This window comes from Pelmatolapia mariae, linkage group LG17 (assembly GCF_036321145.2).
Source record: "Pelmatolapia mariae isolate MD_Pm_ZW linkage group LG17, Pm_UMD_F_2, whole genome shotgun sequence".
NCBI lineage: Eukaryota > Metazoa > Chordata > Actinopteri > Cichliformes > Cichlidae > Pelmatolapia > Pelmatolapia mariae.
In genome coordinates this window covers 22,442,519-22,459,593 of record NC_086242.1, presented here as the reverse complement: position 1 = coordinate 22,459,593, position 17,075 = coordinate 22,442,519, and the positions used below count along the sequence as shown (strand labels likewise).

The window sequence follows — 17,075 nt, the reverse complement described above, 5'->3', positions numbered from 1 at the left end:
ATCGCTGACAGCTATAGGGTGGATCTCAGTGTCTGAAATGTCCCTCAGCAATGAGCTGCTGACCAAAAAATAATCCAGACGAGAGTAGGAGTGATGAACATGTGAGAAAAAAGTATATTCCTTACTGGTGGGGTGAAGGGAGCGCCATGCATCGCAAAGACCAAAGTCGCTCATATACTGTTTGATTATATTTTTGGACTGCCAATTACGCTGAGTTCCTGCTGTATTGAGCCTATACATTTCTTCATTTAGTCCAAGGTTGAGGTCGCCTCCAAGAACAAGTGTGCCATCTAAGTGTTCAGAGAGTGCACTGAAAAAACTGTGAAAGAATGAGGGATCATCAACATTCCCCTGTCTGAAAAATGTGTGCACGATCCAAAGTGTGGCAGATATGAAGCGGTTCAAAGATAAAATAACGGGACTGTTACTAGAGTTTGAGCAACGATTTCAGATTTTTGGTGAACTGGAGAAAGACTTCAAAGTTTTTTGCTTGTCGGTCACCGTGAATCACTTTGATCTGCCCGTCAGGATCCAACTTGAAGTAATAGACTTGCAGTGTGACTCGGGTTTGAAGGGCAAATTTGCTGCAGTTGGCTTGAACACATTTTATCAGAATCTCTTGCCAGGTTACCCCAACTTGACAGCCCTTGCTGCAAAACTGCTGTGCATGTTCGGAACCGCATATCTTTGTGAGCAAGTTTTCTCTGTAATGAGCATAAATAAAACAAAGCTGCGCTCAAGGCTCACGCACAGGCACTTGAATCACATCCTGAAGTTAGCTGCCGCTCAGGATGTGAAGCCTGATATTGATGAGCTGGTGAAAGCTAAAAGAGCTAAAAGATGCCAGGTATCAGGAGTCAAATAAACTATCCAACCCAACTGAAAGTGCTGCATGAGACACCCTGATATAGTTCTGTGATCTGTGATATACTTCTGTGAATCACTGAGGCACTGTGTGCTTGTGTGTTCTTTGTCCTCAGAATTTTGAAATAACTTGAGGTGTTTTGTAATTAATAGTTATGTTGTGCTTTTGGACACACTGTCCTCAGGCTCCAGCTTCATGTTTATATGTTTTTATGTTGATGTGCTACTGTTTCTAATTGATTATATTTGATTTATATACTTAACCTATTCTGTGGTTCTTGTACTTGTTTGGGGAACAGGATTTCATTATTTTTATCTACATTGCTGCCTGCGAAATGACGCCCTGATATAGTTCTGTGATCTGTGAAACAGTTCTGTGAATCACTGAGGCACTGTGCGCTTGTGTGTTCTTTGTCCTCAGAATTTTCAAATAACTTGAGGTGTTTTATGATTAATAGCTATGTTGTGCCTGTACTATTTTGAACATACTGTCCACAGGCTCTAGCTTTATTTTTATGTTGATCGTATTAAAACAAAGAAAACAGTCTGAAGTTGTTTTTAAGTAGAGCTGGGCGATAGAACGATAACGATATGTATTGCGAAATAACTTTTTCTCGATAGAAAAATTAAACTATTGCGATAGACCTCATCTCTCTCTTGCTCTCTTAAAAAAAAGAAAAGAAGAACAGCCAATCCAAATTAAGTAGCGCAGAGCCGAACCAATCACAGCCGCAGCGTCATGTCACGTGACTTGTTACGTACAGCACAAGTGCCAAGCCGCACATGTGTAGTTGTTTGGGAAGCAGCCAGCCGCCGTGCCGCCCCGGTAATGGAGGAAATGAGTGTGCCGACTAGAGAAAAATCAACCGAGAGCGTGGGTGACCAGGTTACCGAAGAGAAAAAAGATGATGGTTCCAATGCCGGAGAGACTGTCGAACGGAAGGGCCATAGAAGTTCCGTAGTGCGAAGGTATTTCGTAGTGATGTGTCGGTCGCGAACGAAATGGCTCTTAGAGCCGGATCTTTGACGTGAACGACGCGAGCCGGCTCCTTATCGCGAGCCGTGGTGGTTTTTTCTTTCTTTCTCTCACCCTCTCTCTCGCACTTTTTTTCCACTTCACTCCGCACGCGAGCCTTGTGCTTTGCTCTGGGAAGAGGGGGGAGGGGCGGTAGTTACACTCACAGTAGCACAGTAACAGAGCGGGAGGGAGAGACAGAGAAAGAGAGCCAGGGACAACAACGTGACATTAGAAAGGTAGAGTAATCATCCACAACTATTTTCAGTTGCGGATGATAAAGGATTCAGAAAGTTCAGAAAGCTATACAACAAGGAGAGATTGAAAATTTCCTTTTAGTTCTCAGTTTATTTGATATTGACAAACGTTAGTCAATTTTGTCTGTTCTTCTGTAAAACAAACTTAAGATTTATTTTTAGAATTAACATTTTGTTTCTAAGTGGAATTGACAATTTAGTAGTCTGTTTTGTTTGTTCTATTTTGAAACTTAAACACTTTAGCGGCTGCCTTTTGTGTAGTTTGCAATATTTGCCTTTATTTATCTGAAAAAGTCTCATGTTCCTTAAGTACATCTACCCTGTTGAACTTATTATGGGAAATAAATATTAAAATCAAGACAAGCTGCTGATTATTTCACATTTTACTTGTGAGCAACGGCACATTTAAATCTTACAAATATAGTTATTTGGCTTATATCGTGATATATATCGTTATCGCCTGAAATGAAAAAAACATATACAATGATTTTACCAGTCCAGCCCACTTGAGAATAGACTTTTCTCCATGTGGCCCCTGAACTAAAATGAGTTTGACACCCCTGCTTTAAACTGTATGTTGATAAGTACATGAAGTGTATCTCTACCTCTATAGCTGAAACGAGTCTGTATCCCTAATTTGTGGATCTACTGATTTGTTTTAATGTGAGAATTTATTTCTTTATATGAGAAAGTGTCCCTAAGCTATTGCTGCTCATACTTACTGAGTTCCCTAATTACTTCTTTACTATGTCAGTAAGCCTTTTGAACAAGAAAGGTATCGTAGCTTTAACGACACATCTTAATTGAAGCAAAGGCAAAAATTGAAATTAATTTTATGTGACTGTTCATATTAAATCCAACAAAGAGTGAAAATCCCAAAGCTGCTGCAATCCTTTGTATTAATGATCTGTGTGTGTGTGTGTGTGTGTGTGTCTGTGTGTGTGTGTGTCTGTGCGTGCGTCTATGTGGTATGGATGGACAGTTGACCTGACACTGTACCTGGGCTACAGGGACATTTCGACTTTTTGGTGTGTATTCATGTGTCCCCCTAAAACATGAATTGTAAATGCATTTTTAAGTGTCTAAATAATAATTTTTCCTACTTCTTTTGAGGTCATTATTTATCTTTTGACCTGTATTTGCTTAAACTGTAGTGTAAATTCATTTATTAAACTATAATTAAAAGATTTTCTGATTTTCTTAAAAGTCCACCTATACCACTCACCTGATTTTTGTGTATTCCAGTGTATTGCACAGCGACGTTTCGAGTTAGACTGGATGTGTGTAAGTACTACAATTTAATACACATTTTCAATACACACGGCCGGAAGTCATTGTGATTGGTAGGCTATATATATAGGCGGTACCTACCGGAAATGATTTCGCGCGCGTGCCCTTTAACAAGTACATGTCGACGGCAATACGAAGACTGATTAAAAGCACAAAGGTAAGCCTTTTTTAATGTAAAATGCACCATGACTTTAATACTATATGAAATTATAGGTGCACAGGCTTATATTAAACTGCTTTAATATATGCTTTATGGACTGTTAGCTAGTTTTTGAAGAAGTAAAACTGCCTCAGCGTTTGTCATTGAGTAAATAAAATAGAGCTGATGACTAACCGCGTCAACGCGATAAAGCGGGCTAACCCGTGTTAGGATTTACTCGGTGTTAAAGCATTAATGTGGCTTAAACGTGTTAATGCCGACATCGCGACTAACGTGATTAACAATTAAACCAGCGCAGTCTGAGTCAAAATCCCTGATGTCGCTGTCATCTAATTTCGGGCAGTTTGTCCAATGTCTGTCCATTCTGCTAACAGCCCTAAAATAAAAGCAAGGGGTATAAGTGTATTTAATCGTGTATTTATTTATATGCCTGAAGAAAAAACTTCTTACAGTTTTGATGCCTAAGCTTTCTCAGTACTTGTATCACTCTCTGCAGTCGCCATTGCAGAAATGTCACATGTCGCCATTTTGAGAACTAGGCCTTTAACATTTTAAAAGAAGGCATAAATTAGGACTATGAATAAGTCAGCTGTGTTTATGCTGTAAACTACACTACTGCTAGTTCTACTACTACTGATGATGATGACAATGATGACGATAATCGTAATACTTTATATGCTTTGGTAATACAGGCAATCAAAACGTACAGGAGAACATGCGAAGGAGACGCATTCCTCCACGGGAGGATGCAGTCTGTCATGTTTCTGCTGGAAGGGACAAACTGGGACTTGATATCCACTACATAAATGCCTTCAAAGGTAAGTTGGTCTTTAGTTTGGATTAGATTTGGAGTTTGTCACTTTGTCTTTTGTCACTTACTTGGTATGCCTCTGCAATTCAGGTCGGGGCATTTTCACGACTGTTCCATTCCAAAAAGGAGACTTCCTTTTGGAATACAGAGGTAAACTCATAACAAAAGACGAATGTGAGCGGAGACACAGAGTTTATCATGACAGCCTGAAGGTGTTCATGTTTGAATTCAAGTTTGATGGAAAACTCTGGTGGTGTGTATTATATCAGTGTAGTTTGATTAAGATTAAATTACACTTTGCTTTTGATTTATGAAAAAAAAGCTTCCTAACAAAAACTAGTTAAGCTAATACTTTTTTGCCTAACCCCACAGTGTGGATGCATCTCAAGAAGATGGGTCATTAGGCAGACTTGTCAACGACAACCACATCAGTCCAAGTGCTAAGATGAAAATATTAAATATCAATGGAAAGCCCCATCTATGCTTATTTGCAAGCAGAGACATAAGTCCAGGCGAAGAAATAGACTATAATTATGGTGACTCGGACTGGCCCTGGAGATGCAAGGTATTTCTACAATTGTACTTTTTGGAACTGATAAATTGCATACCGTAAGCCATTTTTACATTTGTACCTACTCAAATTGGCTTAACGTGACTTAGGGCATCTAGTTTTCCATTGAAATTGAGTATCACCTACTGTGCCTGGGGTCACTATAGCAATGCAGCCGAGCATCCAGTGATATAAATGCCACAGCAAGCATGGATGTCAAGGTGACACAATGCCTGCTGCTCAGTCTATACTTTAGTGTTCAATTCAGGGATCATGCTGTTAATTTTGGTAGCCATTTCAAACATTTCAGAGTTTCAAAAATGATGGCTTGGATTTTCATGAAGGAGGCGCACTCATAACTTATCGAGTGACACCATTGACCAGCCACCTGTTGGCATTCAGTCTGTCTATGTCAAATTTTCTGATCACTTTGGATCACTTGGAACCTTGGTGCAGTAGTTACTGAAAAACTACATGGTACTATAACCCACTGGAAAAACCGGGGTAGGTACTAATGGAAAACAGGCAATTGTGATTGCTGCCACATCAGAGCCCTCTAAAAGCACTAAAAAAATATCAGCAGGTATGCAGAAATAAAAAATGGCTTTCGGTTTCTAAATGTTAACAGTGATTGATGTTTAATGTGATTCTAACCTCTTTAGTTAGATTCAGTTTAAATTTTGTCCCTCGGGGATAAATGGGCCCTAGTGATAGTTCGTTGCTGCTACAGGTGATTGTTTTACTCCTTTAGCAATGGGTTAAAAAAGATTAAAGAAATCACACAGACTATTTTTCTCTATATTCTCTATACATGACAGTGAATATTTTAAAGACATTAGCTTGAAACTTATCATTCTCATAGTTTCTTTAATGTTTCAAAAACCTCTTCAAAAATGCACTGTATTTTCATTTTCTATCTGTTACACACGAAGACTGAGACCAGCCAGATTCAGAAGACTGTGAGCTGCCTAAAGCCGCAACCAAACTGCATTCCAAACAATGATCTGGACCTGAAACATCCAGAGCCTGAAAGGGTAAATATAATCCAGTGTACCACTTAATGAACTAATAATTTAATCTATCATCATTCTTTATGGATGCTGTGTGTGTGTGTGTTTGGCAGTCACCTGGGTGTAATGTGATTTACATGGACCGTGGCTTGTAGGTCCTTTTCATTGTTTCAAAGTGCAAGTCTGGATAGCATCTGAGTGTGTGTGTGTGTGTGTGTGTTAACCACCCAAATGTGACTTAGGAGGACCACACTGTTATTGGGGGACTCCGTCAAAGTTTGCTTCATGGTGACATCACTCTGGTTTTAGGAGGGGTCTTCTCTTATTTTTTGACAGTTTCACCTACAGCATGCAGAACTGACTGCATGTGCTTTGTTTCTATGTTGAAATGGTTTGAAACTCAGGCTTGAACATTAAGATAGATAGTACTATACAACTTCTTAACTTGTTTTAGGCACTTTTTACTGCTGTAGTGCATGGGTTCTCTCTGGCTGTGTACTCTGGCTTCTTCCCACAGTCCAAAGATGTAGCTTATGGGGTTAGGTTAACTGGTGATTCAAAACTGCCCTTTGGTGTGAATGCAAATGCTTCTCCTTCCATGTTAAACTGGTGATCTGTCCAGGTTGTACTGCCCTATGGTAGCTGGTATAGGCCCCAAACCTGCTACCCCACAATCCTGATAAGGATAAGTGGAAGAGGATGGATGATTGCAAAGGAATCAGTTGTTAATTGGAGTGAGAGGCTGTCGCAGGGTATCACACTGACAGACTCTACCACACTCACACCTATGGGCAATTTAGAATTACCAGTCCAGCTAACCCCACTAACTGCATGTCTTTGGGCGGAATCTGTAGTTCCCAGATACAACTCGGGTGAGAGGCACTGTACACCCATCATATTTGGAATAGGTTCCAGCCGCAAGGATAAGCAAATAAGGAAGGATTGTTTTTTTTAATTTTGTTTTTGGTTTTTTGTTTTTTACTCTGACCCACTCCACACAGATAAGAATGCATGTGCCGTTTTTAAGAAGTTGCAGTGTTTTAACTCAATTAACTATTCTAGATAACAACAAAGTGAAAGAATCAATTCCCCTAATCCCAGTAAAATGGTTCCAGTAGAAAAAAGTGAAGAGGTTGATTGCCTTCAAATTTTATACTGGGATGAAGTGTATTAGTTGATATCTGCAACTGAATTGAAAACACCTCACCTTTCCAACTGTCCAAAACAAATACAGTCAGGTCCATAAATATTGGGACATCGACACAATTCTAACATTTTTGGCTCCATACACCACCACAATGGATTCCAAATGAAACGAACAAGACATGCTTTAACTGCAGAGTGTCAGCTTTTATTTGAGGGTATTTACATCCAAATCAGGTGAACGGTGTAGGAATTACAACAGTTTGCAAATGTGCCTCCCACTTCTTGAGGGACCAAAAGTAATGGGACAGAATAAGAACCATAAATCAAACATTCATTTTTTAATACTTGGTTGCAAATCCTTTATAGTCAATCACAGCCTGAAGTCTGGAACACATAGACATCACCAGACGCCGGGTTTCATCCCTGGTGATGCTCTGCCAGGCCTCTACTGCAACAGTCTTCAGTTCCTGCTTGTTCTTGGGGCATTTTCCCTTCAGTTTTGTCTTCAGCAAGTGAAATACATGCTCAATCGGATTCAGGTCAGGTGATTGACTTGGCCATTGCAAAACAGTCCACTTCTTTCCCTTCAAAAACTATTTGGTTGCTTTTGCAGTATGCTTTGGGTTGTTGTCCACCTGCACTGTGAAGCGCCGTCCAATGAGTTTTGAAGCATTTGTCTGAATATGAGCAGATAATATTGCCCGAAACACTTCAGAATTCATTGTGCTGCTTTTGTCAGCAGTCACATCATCAATAAATACAAGAGAACCAGTTCGACTGGCAGCCATACATGCCCACGCCATGACACTTCCACCACAATGCTTCACTGATGAGGTGGTATGCTTAGGATCATGAGCAGTTCCTTTCCTTCTCCATACTCTTCTCTTCCCATCACTCTGGTACAAGTTGATGTTGGTCTCATCTGTCCATAGGATGTTGTTCCAGAACTGCGATGGCTTTTTCAGATGTCATTTGGCAAACTCTAATCTGGCCTGCCTGTTTTTGGGGCTCACCAAAGGTTTACATCTTGTGGTGAACCCTCTGTATTCACACTGGTGGAGTCTTCTCTTGATTGTTGACTCTGACGCACATACACCTGCCTCCTAGAGAGTGTTCTTGATCTGGCCAACTGTTGTGAAGGGTGTTTTCTTCACCAGGGAAAGGATTCTTTGGTCATCCACCACAGTTGTGTTCCGTGGTCTTCCGGGTCTTTTGGTGTTGCTGAGCTCACCAGTGCGTTCCTTCTTTTTGGGAATGTTCTAAACAGTTGTTTTGGCCACGCCTGATGTTTTTGCAATCTCTCTGATGGGTTTGTTTTGTTTTTTCAGCCTAATGATGGCTTGCTTCACTGGTAGTGACAGCTCTTTGGATCTCATCCTGGCAGTTGACAGCAACAGGTTCAAAAAGCAAACAGCACACTTGAAATGAACTCTGGACCTTTTATTTGTTCATTGTAATTGGGGTAATGAGGGAATAACACACACCTGGCCATGGAACAGCTGAGAAGCCAATTGTCCCATTACTTTTGGTCCCTTAAGAAGTGGGAGGCACATATACAAACTGTCATAATTCCTATACTGTTCACCTGATTTGGATGTAAATACCCTCAAATAAAAGCTGGCAGTCTGCAGTTAAAGCACATCTTGTTCGTTTCATTTGGAATCCATTGTGGTTGTGTATAGAGCCAAAAATGTTAGAATTGTGTCGATGTCCCAATATTTATGGACCTGACTGTAAATGTTGCAATATTTTGCTAACAGTGTCACAGTCATCGTCTGGTGTGCACAACAATATCATCTTTGGACAAGTGCATTCAGTGTGTGGGACCGGTTTCCTCCCTCAAGTGGCTTGGCTATAAGTGCAAAGGTGAGACACTTAGTGAATAGGTACAGTATATAGTAAAAAGCATTAATAGAGTTCAACAAGTTAAGACTAGCTGAAATGAACACTGCTCCCTTTTTAATCAGTGGGTGGTCACATCTAATTAAAGAAATGTAGTATTACCTCTTTGGTGCAGGACCTTGTAAAAATGGTATACTTGGGATTGTCCTCAATTCCCCATTCCATAACATAAACTGCTCAAAATAATAAAGGGAACACTTAAACAATGCGATGTAACTCCACAGACCACTTCTCAGCACCTATGCTTTCTGGCTGATGTTATGGTCACTTTTGAATGCTGGTGGTGATTTCATTTTAGTGGTAGCATGAGACAGAGTCTACAACCCACACAAGTGGCTCAGGTAGTGCAGCTCATCTAGTGTAGCACATCAATGTGAGCTGTGGCAAGAAGGTTTGCTGTGTCTGTTAGTGTAGTGTCCAGAGCATGGAGGTGTTACCTGGATGTGGAGTAGGCCATAGGAGGGCAACAACCCAGCAGCAGGACCGCTACCTCCACCTTTGTGCAAGGAGGAACAAGAGGAGCCTTGCAAAATGACCTCAAACAGGCCACAAATGTGCATCTGTCTGCTCAAATGGTCAGATGGCTTGAGGGTCCAGCGTCCACAGGTGGGGATTGAGCTTGCAGCCCAACACCATGCAGGACGTTTGACATTTGCCAGAAAACACAAAGTTTGGCAACTTTGGCACTGGCACCCTATGCTCCTCACAGCTGAAAGGAGGTTCAAACTGAGCACATGTGACAGTCTGGAGATGCCGTGGGGAACGTTCTGCTGTCTGCAACATCCTCCAGCATGATCATATTGGCAGTGGGTCAGTAATGGTGTGGGGTGGCATTTCTGTGCCTGCCAGAGAGCCTGACTGTCATTAGGTAACAAGATGAGATCCTCGGACACTTTGTGAGACCACATGCTAGTGCGTTTGGCCCTGGGGTCCACCTAATGCGAGATGACACTGGACCTCATGTGGCTGGAGTATGTCAGCAGTTCCTCCATGACAAAGGCATTGATGCTATGGACTGGCCCGCCTGTTCCCCAGACCTGAATCCAATTGAGCACATCTGGGACATCGCGTCTCACTCCATCCACCACAAACTGTCCAGGGGTTGGCGGATGCTTTAGTCTGGGTCTTGGAGGAGATCCTTCAGGAGACCGTCCGCCACCTCATCCCGAGCATGCCCAGGCATTGTAGGGAAGTCATACAGGCATCTGGAGGCCACACACATTCAACTACACACTTTCATGCCATTCAACTACCTGAAGAACAAAGTATTTAATAAGAATAATTCATTCATTCACATCTGGGATGTCCTTTTGGGGGGGGAGGGGGTTAGCAGTGTATGTGTAGTCATTAAAATATCCTTAAGTGTGAACAGTTTGTTTTTTGGGTTTTTTTTTTCAGCATTTGACATTACTGCAATGCTTTGACAAAAAACTACTTCACTTAAATAGAACTGCAAAGCTAAATGAAGTCTATCAAAATGTGTTTCAGTTTGTTTAGGGGTCTGGCACAAATCCTGCCTTGCAAAATTGTCAAATCAGAATTGTCACCAGTCAACACAGGTGTGTATCCCATTCATATTTGGCTTGACTTTTTTTCAGTTTATTTTTTTTACCTGTCTAAAGTATTGATCAATTGAAATAACTTTTATTCTTACATTCCAGAAAAAAGAAATTTCTGAATATTCAGGGGAAGATGGATTGCCACATTCAGATCTGGATCAAATATCAAGCGATGATGATGGCAACCACAGCATATCAGAAGAAGAATATGTGCCAGATTCAGAGTCATATGATGAAGATTCAGATGAAGACATCTCATTATTGCCAAGCACATCAAAAGGTCTGCTATGCCAAGATGACATCTCCAAAGCGCATGAACAATCAGATTCAACGAATTTAATCCACAACTTGACAAAGGACAAGCCAGAAGATAAAAGTGAGCTTTGCGAAACTGAATCAGAAAAAATGACTTTAAGTAAAAGAAATTACTGCTATTTTTGTGGCAAACCACAAGCTAAAATTTCCCGCCACCTGAAAACGCACAAAACAGCTCCTGATGTTGTGCATGCATTTTCCCTGCCTAGAGACTCAAACGAGCGTAAAAGCCTGTTAGAGAAATTGAGAAATAAGGGAAATTTTAAGCATAATGCTGCAGTGTTGCATGGTGGAGTGGGACCACTGAAAGTGAAGAGAAGACCCAAGATTAAAGCAGTAGAGGGAAAGTTTGCTCATTGCTTTTATTGTCAAGGGATGTATGTTCGCAAGGATCTTTGGAGACATGTCCGCAGATGTCCTAACAAACCAAAAGATGACACGGATAAAGAACCTGGAAGAACCAAAGTACTCGGCCTGGCTTTAACTCTGGAGTCTCAGTGTTATCCGCAGGTGTCAAGTGGAGTGTGGAAGGTTCTTGCTGTTATGAAACAAGATGAGATTGCCTCAGCTGTGCGAAATGACTTTACTGTTATTCAGTTTGCCCAGTCCCTCTACAATAAACATGGACAAGACCCTACTAAGTATGATTATATACGACAGAAGCTTCGTGAAGCGGGACGTTTGTTGTTGTGTCTGCGTACAGAATTCTCAGTGCATAACATCGAAGAAGCTATTAAGCCTGCTAACTTCCAGAGAGTTGTGCAAGCAGTAAAGAAAGTTTCAGGTTTTGATGAAGAGACACTGTCATACAAAACTCCAAGCCTTGCGCTGAAACTGGGACATACACTGCATAAAATGTCTGACATTATCCATTGTCGTGCCCTCATGACAGAGGATGAAGCCCTAATCAAGTCCACTGATGCGTTCAAGAAGTTGTATGTCTCCAAATGGTCCGAGACGGTGTCTCACCGTGCCTTGAACACATTGAGTGAGGCAAAGTTTAACAAGCCATCAACATTGCCCTTTACAGAAGATGTTCGGATTCTCCATCACTACCTTCAAAAATCTGCAGAAAGTGCCTTTTGCAGCTTGGAGAACGAAGCCACAGCTCAGAATTATGCCCAACTTGCACAAGTTACACTCTCACAAATCATTGTGTTCAATCGAAGACGTTCTGGAGAGGTTTCAAAGATGCGCCTCAAAAGTTTTCTTGAAAGAGACAAAACGGCACTCCACACAGATGTTTCCATGGGGCTCTCAGAAATGGAACAGAGACTCTGTAACTATTTCTGTAGAATAGAAATAATGGGAAAAAGGGACAAATGTTCCAGTTCTGCTAACACCAAGCATGCTGGATGCTCTGTCACTACTGGTTAGTAGGAGGCCTGACTGTGGTATTTGTGCCACTAATATCTACCTCTTTGCAAGACCCCGATCAATGAGTCATTACAGAGGAATGGACTCCTTGCGTGTTCATGCACACCAGTGTGGAGCAAAGCACCCTGAGTATCTAAGATCGACACAGCTCAGAAAACATGTTGCCACACTCTCACAAGTCCTTAATTTGAAAAACAATGAACTTGATCAGGTTGCAGATTTCCTGGGTCATGATATCCGCGTTCACCGCGAATTCTACAGATTACCAGTTCCCACAACACAGCTGGCCAAGATTTCCAAACTGCTTTTAACACTGGAAAAAGGACATCTTTCCCAGATCCAGGGGAAATCACTGGATGAGATCAAAATTGAAGGTTTGTATTGAAAGGAGCAAATATTAGGGCAGTAGTTGAATATTATGCTTTATCAACAAAATTAAAACCTAAAAGCACAGACCATTCTGTTAAATGTCCATGATTTAAGGTTCTTGAAGTCTGTTGTTTCATCACTTTGCAACATTTGGCAAACTGCAGAGTGGTGGCCTTAAATAGTAAAACTATGTACTGTGGAAAAAGTATAATTTCCAGTATTTGTTCTGTATTTTGTCATCTCGTTGTTAATGTGAGGTTTTTGGGGGGTTTGTGTTTGTGTTGGGGTTTTTTTTCCCACAATTTCTCAGATGAAATTGCATTAAGTGATGCTGAAACAAAGGACAGTGAGAGTGAATCAGATGATGATGACACAGCACTCACAATGTCGGCGTGTGGCACCAGTGAGCCTGTACATGCAGTAGCTGATTCCACAAACACAGCGCAGCTCCAAGACACTGTAGATTGTGGTAAGTTACCACTAGCTTGGTTTCTGTGGATAAAATGTTTGTTACAAATATTAAAACTTAATCAAATTGTGTAATCAGCAGATGAAGAACCACTCATAATGCCTGCAGCAAGTGAGACTGCTGCTCCCTCTGAAGGTAAGGGGTGCAGTTGGTTCTCTAAGCTTATGGACACGTTCTTTGTAATTGCGTTGCAATTCTGTCTCTGTACACCACCACAATGGATTTTAAAATCAAACAATATCCATATGTGTTAAAGTAGACTTCCTGCTTTAATTCTAGGGATTTGACGGAATCATCACATCACAGCCATTATGCATAGTCTATTCTCAGAAGCTCAAGGGTAATTGTATAGCTGACAAACAATTTAATGACTGGGTGAGGCCTGTCTACAGACTACTTCATGGGACATACTATGGTGCTTGCATGATGCATTCTCATTATCCAGTTAAGTAAGTAAAAAGGTTGATTCTGTTCATCTGAACGTAGTTTTTTCAGTGGGAGAAATGTTTCGTCACTTAGATGTTTGTGCTTTAAGGTTCTTGAATTGTTCATCATCTATTGTTTCCATACTTTGCAACATATGGCAAACTGCAGAGTGGTGGCAAAAAGTCACTTGGATGAGTGACAAAATGTTTCTCCCACTGAAAACGCTACATCCAGGTTAACAGAATCAACGTTTTGGGATTTACTTACCTGGATGATTGAGCATGCATCAAGAGACTTTTATTCAACTTTTTATTCAGTCTTTTATTCACAGTGGAACACTAAATGTTGTCTCATTTTAGAAATTTGATAAATTTTCAAAGAGAATTTTAGCTCGTTTTGATATTGATGGTACCAACACATTTCAGAAGTTAGGACAGGGTAGCATCCATTCTTTTTACAAGCAAATGATTTTTGGGTTTTTTTTTTTGTTTGGTTTGTTTGTTTTAACTACTACTACTTTATATATCTTCCAGATAAAAATGCTGCTCAATCCCACAATTCCCGAAGAGCTCCCAAAAACATGTGGTCCAAGGCTGAGGTTGCTGCAGTGATGAGGCATTTTAAAGACCACATAAACGAAGGGAAACTGGCCACCAAAAATGAATGCAGTCATTGCAAATTGGTAGAAGATCCGATGTTGGCAGGAAGAACAGTTCAAAACATAAGAGATTTTGTAAGAAACAGAGGATTAACTGCAAAAAGGCAGAAAAAAATGAATTAAAATAACTGTTTAGCCAGATGTGGTTTTACATCTTGGTCAGATGGCCAAACTGTTGTTAAAACTGAGTTATTGTGCAGCAGGCTGCCTGATGTTCTGTTTAAAAAAAAGTTCTTGTTAATTACAGAAGTAGTTTGTATTTCATAATTTTTTTATTTAATTTATTTAGTTTTTTTGACAGGTTCTTATTTTAATATATTTTTTTTGACAGGTTATATTTAAAATAAAAAAATATAAATGCATATTTTCTCCCCTTAATATTTACCTTTAAACTTCTATATTTTTATATTTCTGTGGTTAGCGTGGGCATTTTTGTCCATAGGGTTAGGGTTAGATTTCTTTTTTATTTATGGTTAAAATTAATGTTCAGATCCATTAATTTTATGGTTAAAATTAATGTTCAGATCCAAGAACACTAATAAAATGATGTCCCAGTAATCCTGTGTCCTGTCAGATGTGTATTCATGGTAATGATGAGCTATTTAATAATGACATCATTGTCCCTTTAAAGTCCCGATATTAGTTTTTGTGGACCTCATAAAACACATCGTTGTCAAGTGGACAATGTCTCCACAAAACACAATAGAGTCTGGTTGGTGTGTATCAGTGTATCTAGACTTCTATAGGGAGTGTATTAGGTCTGAAGTGACCCAAATTTTTTTCAGATTTTTTCGAACACTTTAACCTCGCTCCCTTGGCTCTAAGTCCTCTGGAAACGGTAGTCCCCGTAAACCACCGCCGGGCGGATTGACGTAGTATAGTCCCGCCATACCACATACACCCGTGTGTGTGTGTGTGTGTGTGTGTGTGTATGTGTAATGCTGCATGTGCTACTATGCGAGTGTGTGAGTGAGTGTGCGTGCGTGCTCGCAGAAGTAAGGTCATGGCAGGAGCTTTTTTTGAATGCATTTCCCATCAGCTTTTTTACAAGAAGTGTAGTTCATACATTGGAATAAATGTATTCTTTTCAATACTTTCTGAATATGAAATGCACATGGTGAAACGAGAACCTAAATCTTTGTGTCACAATGATTTCTATAAAAACATGTTGTTCATGGGGACAATGTGACAAATCTTTTGTGCGCGCTATTAATGATCAGTGGTAATTGAAGAGGAAGATTGAACCCAGGCTCTGGACATTTTCATGACAAGTAACAGCACAGACATCTGCTAATGAGAGAACATGTTTTTTATCATAAAGACTGTGATGTGAAGCATCGTTAAAGTGTCACTTCAGTAATGCTGCTGAGAGAAAGAAGTGTTGACTCATGTTTTTTAATAGATGACTTAAAACACTAAACTCTAATTTCAGTGGTTTAAGTTTAAACAATATAACATCTGGTAAGACGATGAGTTTTATTTCTCACTGTCCGTGTTATGTGTATCTATTTTAGAGATGGCACGGTACCACTTTTTTATGTCCGATACCGATATCATAAATTTGGATATCTGCCGATACCGATATGAATCCGATATAGTGTTTTTTAATCAATAAAACTGTTTTTTTAATATCTTGCTGCATTTTGTCAGTATAATATACATTTTACATCAGATTAAAATTTGGGTGTAAGATTCAGATAATTATTTATTAAAAGCTAGACATTTTAAATGAGAATAAGAAAGAAAAGTATGTCTTTGTGCCCCCTTTTTCCCTGTTAATGCCCTATCGGCCCCCATGGCTAAACTTTGCTAGATCCGCCCCTGCACAGTTACCAGCTGTCAGCTACGTAAAAAAGGATCCTGGTGTAGAAAGTAATATTAAATGCATTCTAACAACAGCTTATCAAGCTTAAACGTGCTGCTGTTGTTCAGCCACTGGTTTCCTCTTTCTGGTGCAAAGTGGGCCAAAAACATAAGAGAGACGGACTTGCGACAGAAAAGCCGATCAGCTGATCATTAAGCAGTTTCAGGATTGAAGTAGCAGCAGGAGAGGGAGAGAGAGAGAGAGAGAGAGAGGCAGTCGCTCCATATATCAGTTGTTAAGCTTAACGCGGGAATGCTTTACTAACATTCAGATATGAACTTACACACTGGCTTTACTTCTCTCTGGGATCACTTCCTCGGAGATGAAATGCCGTTTGGTATCGAGGCTCCAAATACACACAGCCGCTCTATCGTGAGCACACTGCTCCGACGTACTACGGTTATGAGCCGAGTTACGCCATGTCGCAAGTTTTGTGAGGTGCTTTTTTTGATATTTAATGGATCGGATTACATTTTTTATTTCTCTCCGATATCCGATCCAGTAATTTACGTCAGTATCGGACCGATATCGATACGTAATATCGGATTGGTCCATCTCTAATCTATTTATCATGTATGTTACTTTGCTCTATGGACTGTAAAATGTTTCATTGTATTCATGAAACAAACCAGAATTTCAATGTCCGAATCTTTTACTGTTTTTCTGCTTTTGTTCACTCCAAGTTTGACAAAACCTACAGACATCCAGAGTTAACTCATTAACATCGTGGAGCAATCTCAGTGTATTTAGCTGCATTTTCCCTAAACACAATCAGCTGACTGAGAGAAATGCCTGTAGTCATCCACTTTGGTCATTGTGAACGTTGAAGGAGATTTGTTCCATAGACTATATATATATATATATATATATATATATATATATATATATATATACTAGTGTTTCCTACACTTAATCGAACACTACTGTGTTCTATTTAAACCCAGATTCGTTTTATAGTTTGCAGTGAAGTTTGTTAAACCAAGAAGTCACTCTTTACTAACACATTGTAGACAAGTTTATTGCTGAACGACAC

At 40.1% G+C, this 17,075-nt stretch overlaps 3 long non-coding RNA genes across 4 annotated transcripts; all 3 read left to right on the top strand.

Annotated features, from left to right (window-relative positions):
• Window positions 1-3,531: 3,531 nt before the first annotated feature.
• LOC134615955 (uncharacterized) lies at window positions 3,532-4,890 on the top strand. Of its 2 annotated transcripts, XR_010573297.1 has the most exons (4): window positions 3,532-3,583; window positions 4,279-4,404; window positions 4,488-4,650; window positions 4,770-4,890. It is a non-coding gene; the product is annotated as an uncharacterized LOC134615955 (long non-coding RNA). The 2 variants fall into 2 exon arrangements; XR_010573296.1 differs by lacking the exon at window positions 3,532-3,583 and having other exon boundaries at window positions 4,088-4,404.
• Window positions 4,891-8,877: 3,987 nt separating this feature from the next.
• Window positions 8,878-10,564, top strand: LOC134615680 (uncharacterized). The gene is made up of 2 exons (XR_010091317.1): window positions 8,878-8,969; window positions 10,494-10,564. It is a non-coding gene; the product is annotated as an uncharacterized LOC134615680 (long non-coding RNA).
• A 2,388-nt stretch (window positions 10,565-12,952) lies between these two features.
• LOC134615677 (uncharacterized) lies at window positions 12,953-14,281 on the top strand. The gene is made up of 3 exons (XR_010091313.1): window positions 12,953-13,094; window positions 13,173-13,229; window positions 14,054-14,281. It is a non-coding gene; the product is annotated as an uncharacterized LOC134615677 (long non-coding RNA).
• The last annotated feature ends 2,794 nt before the right edge of the window (window positions 14,282-17,075 follow it).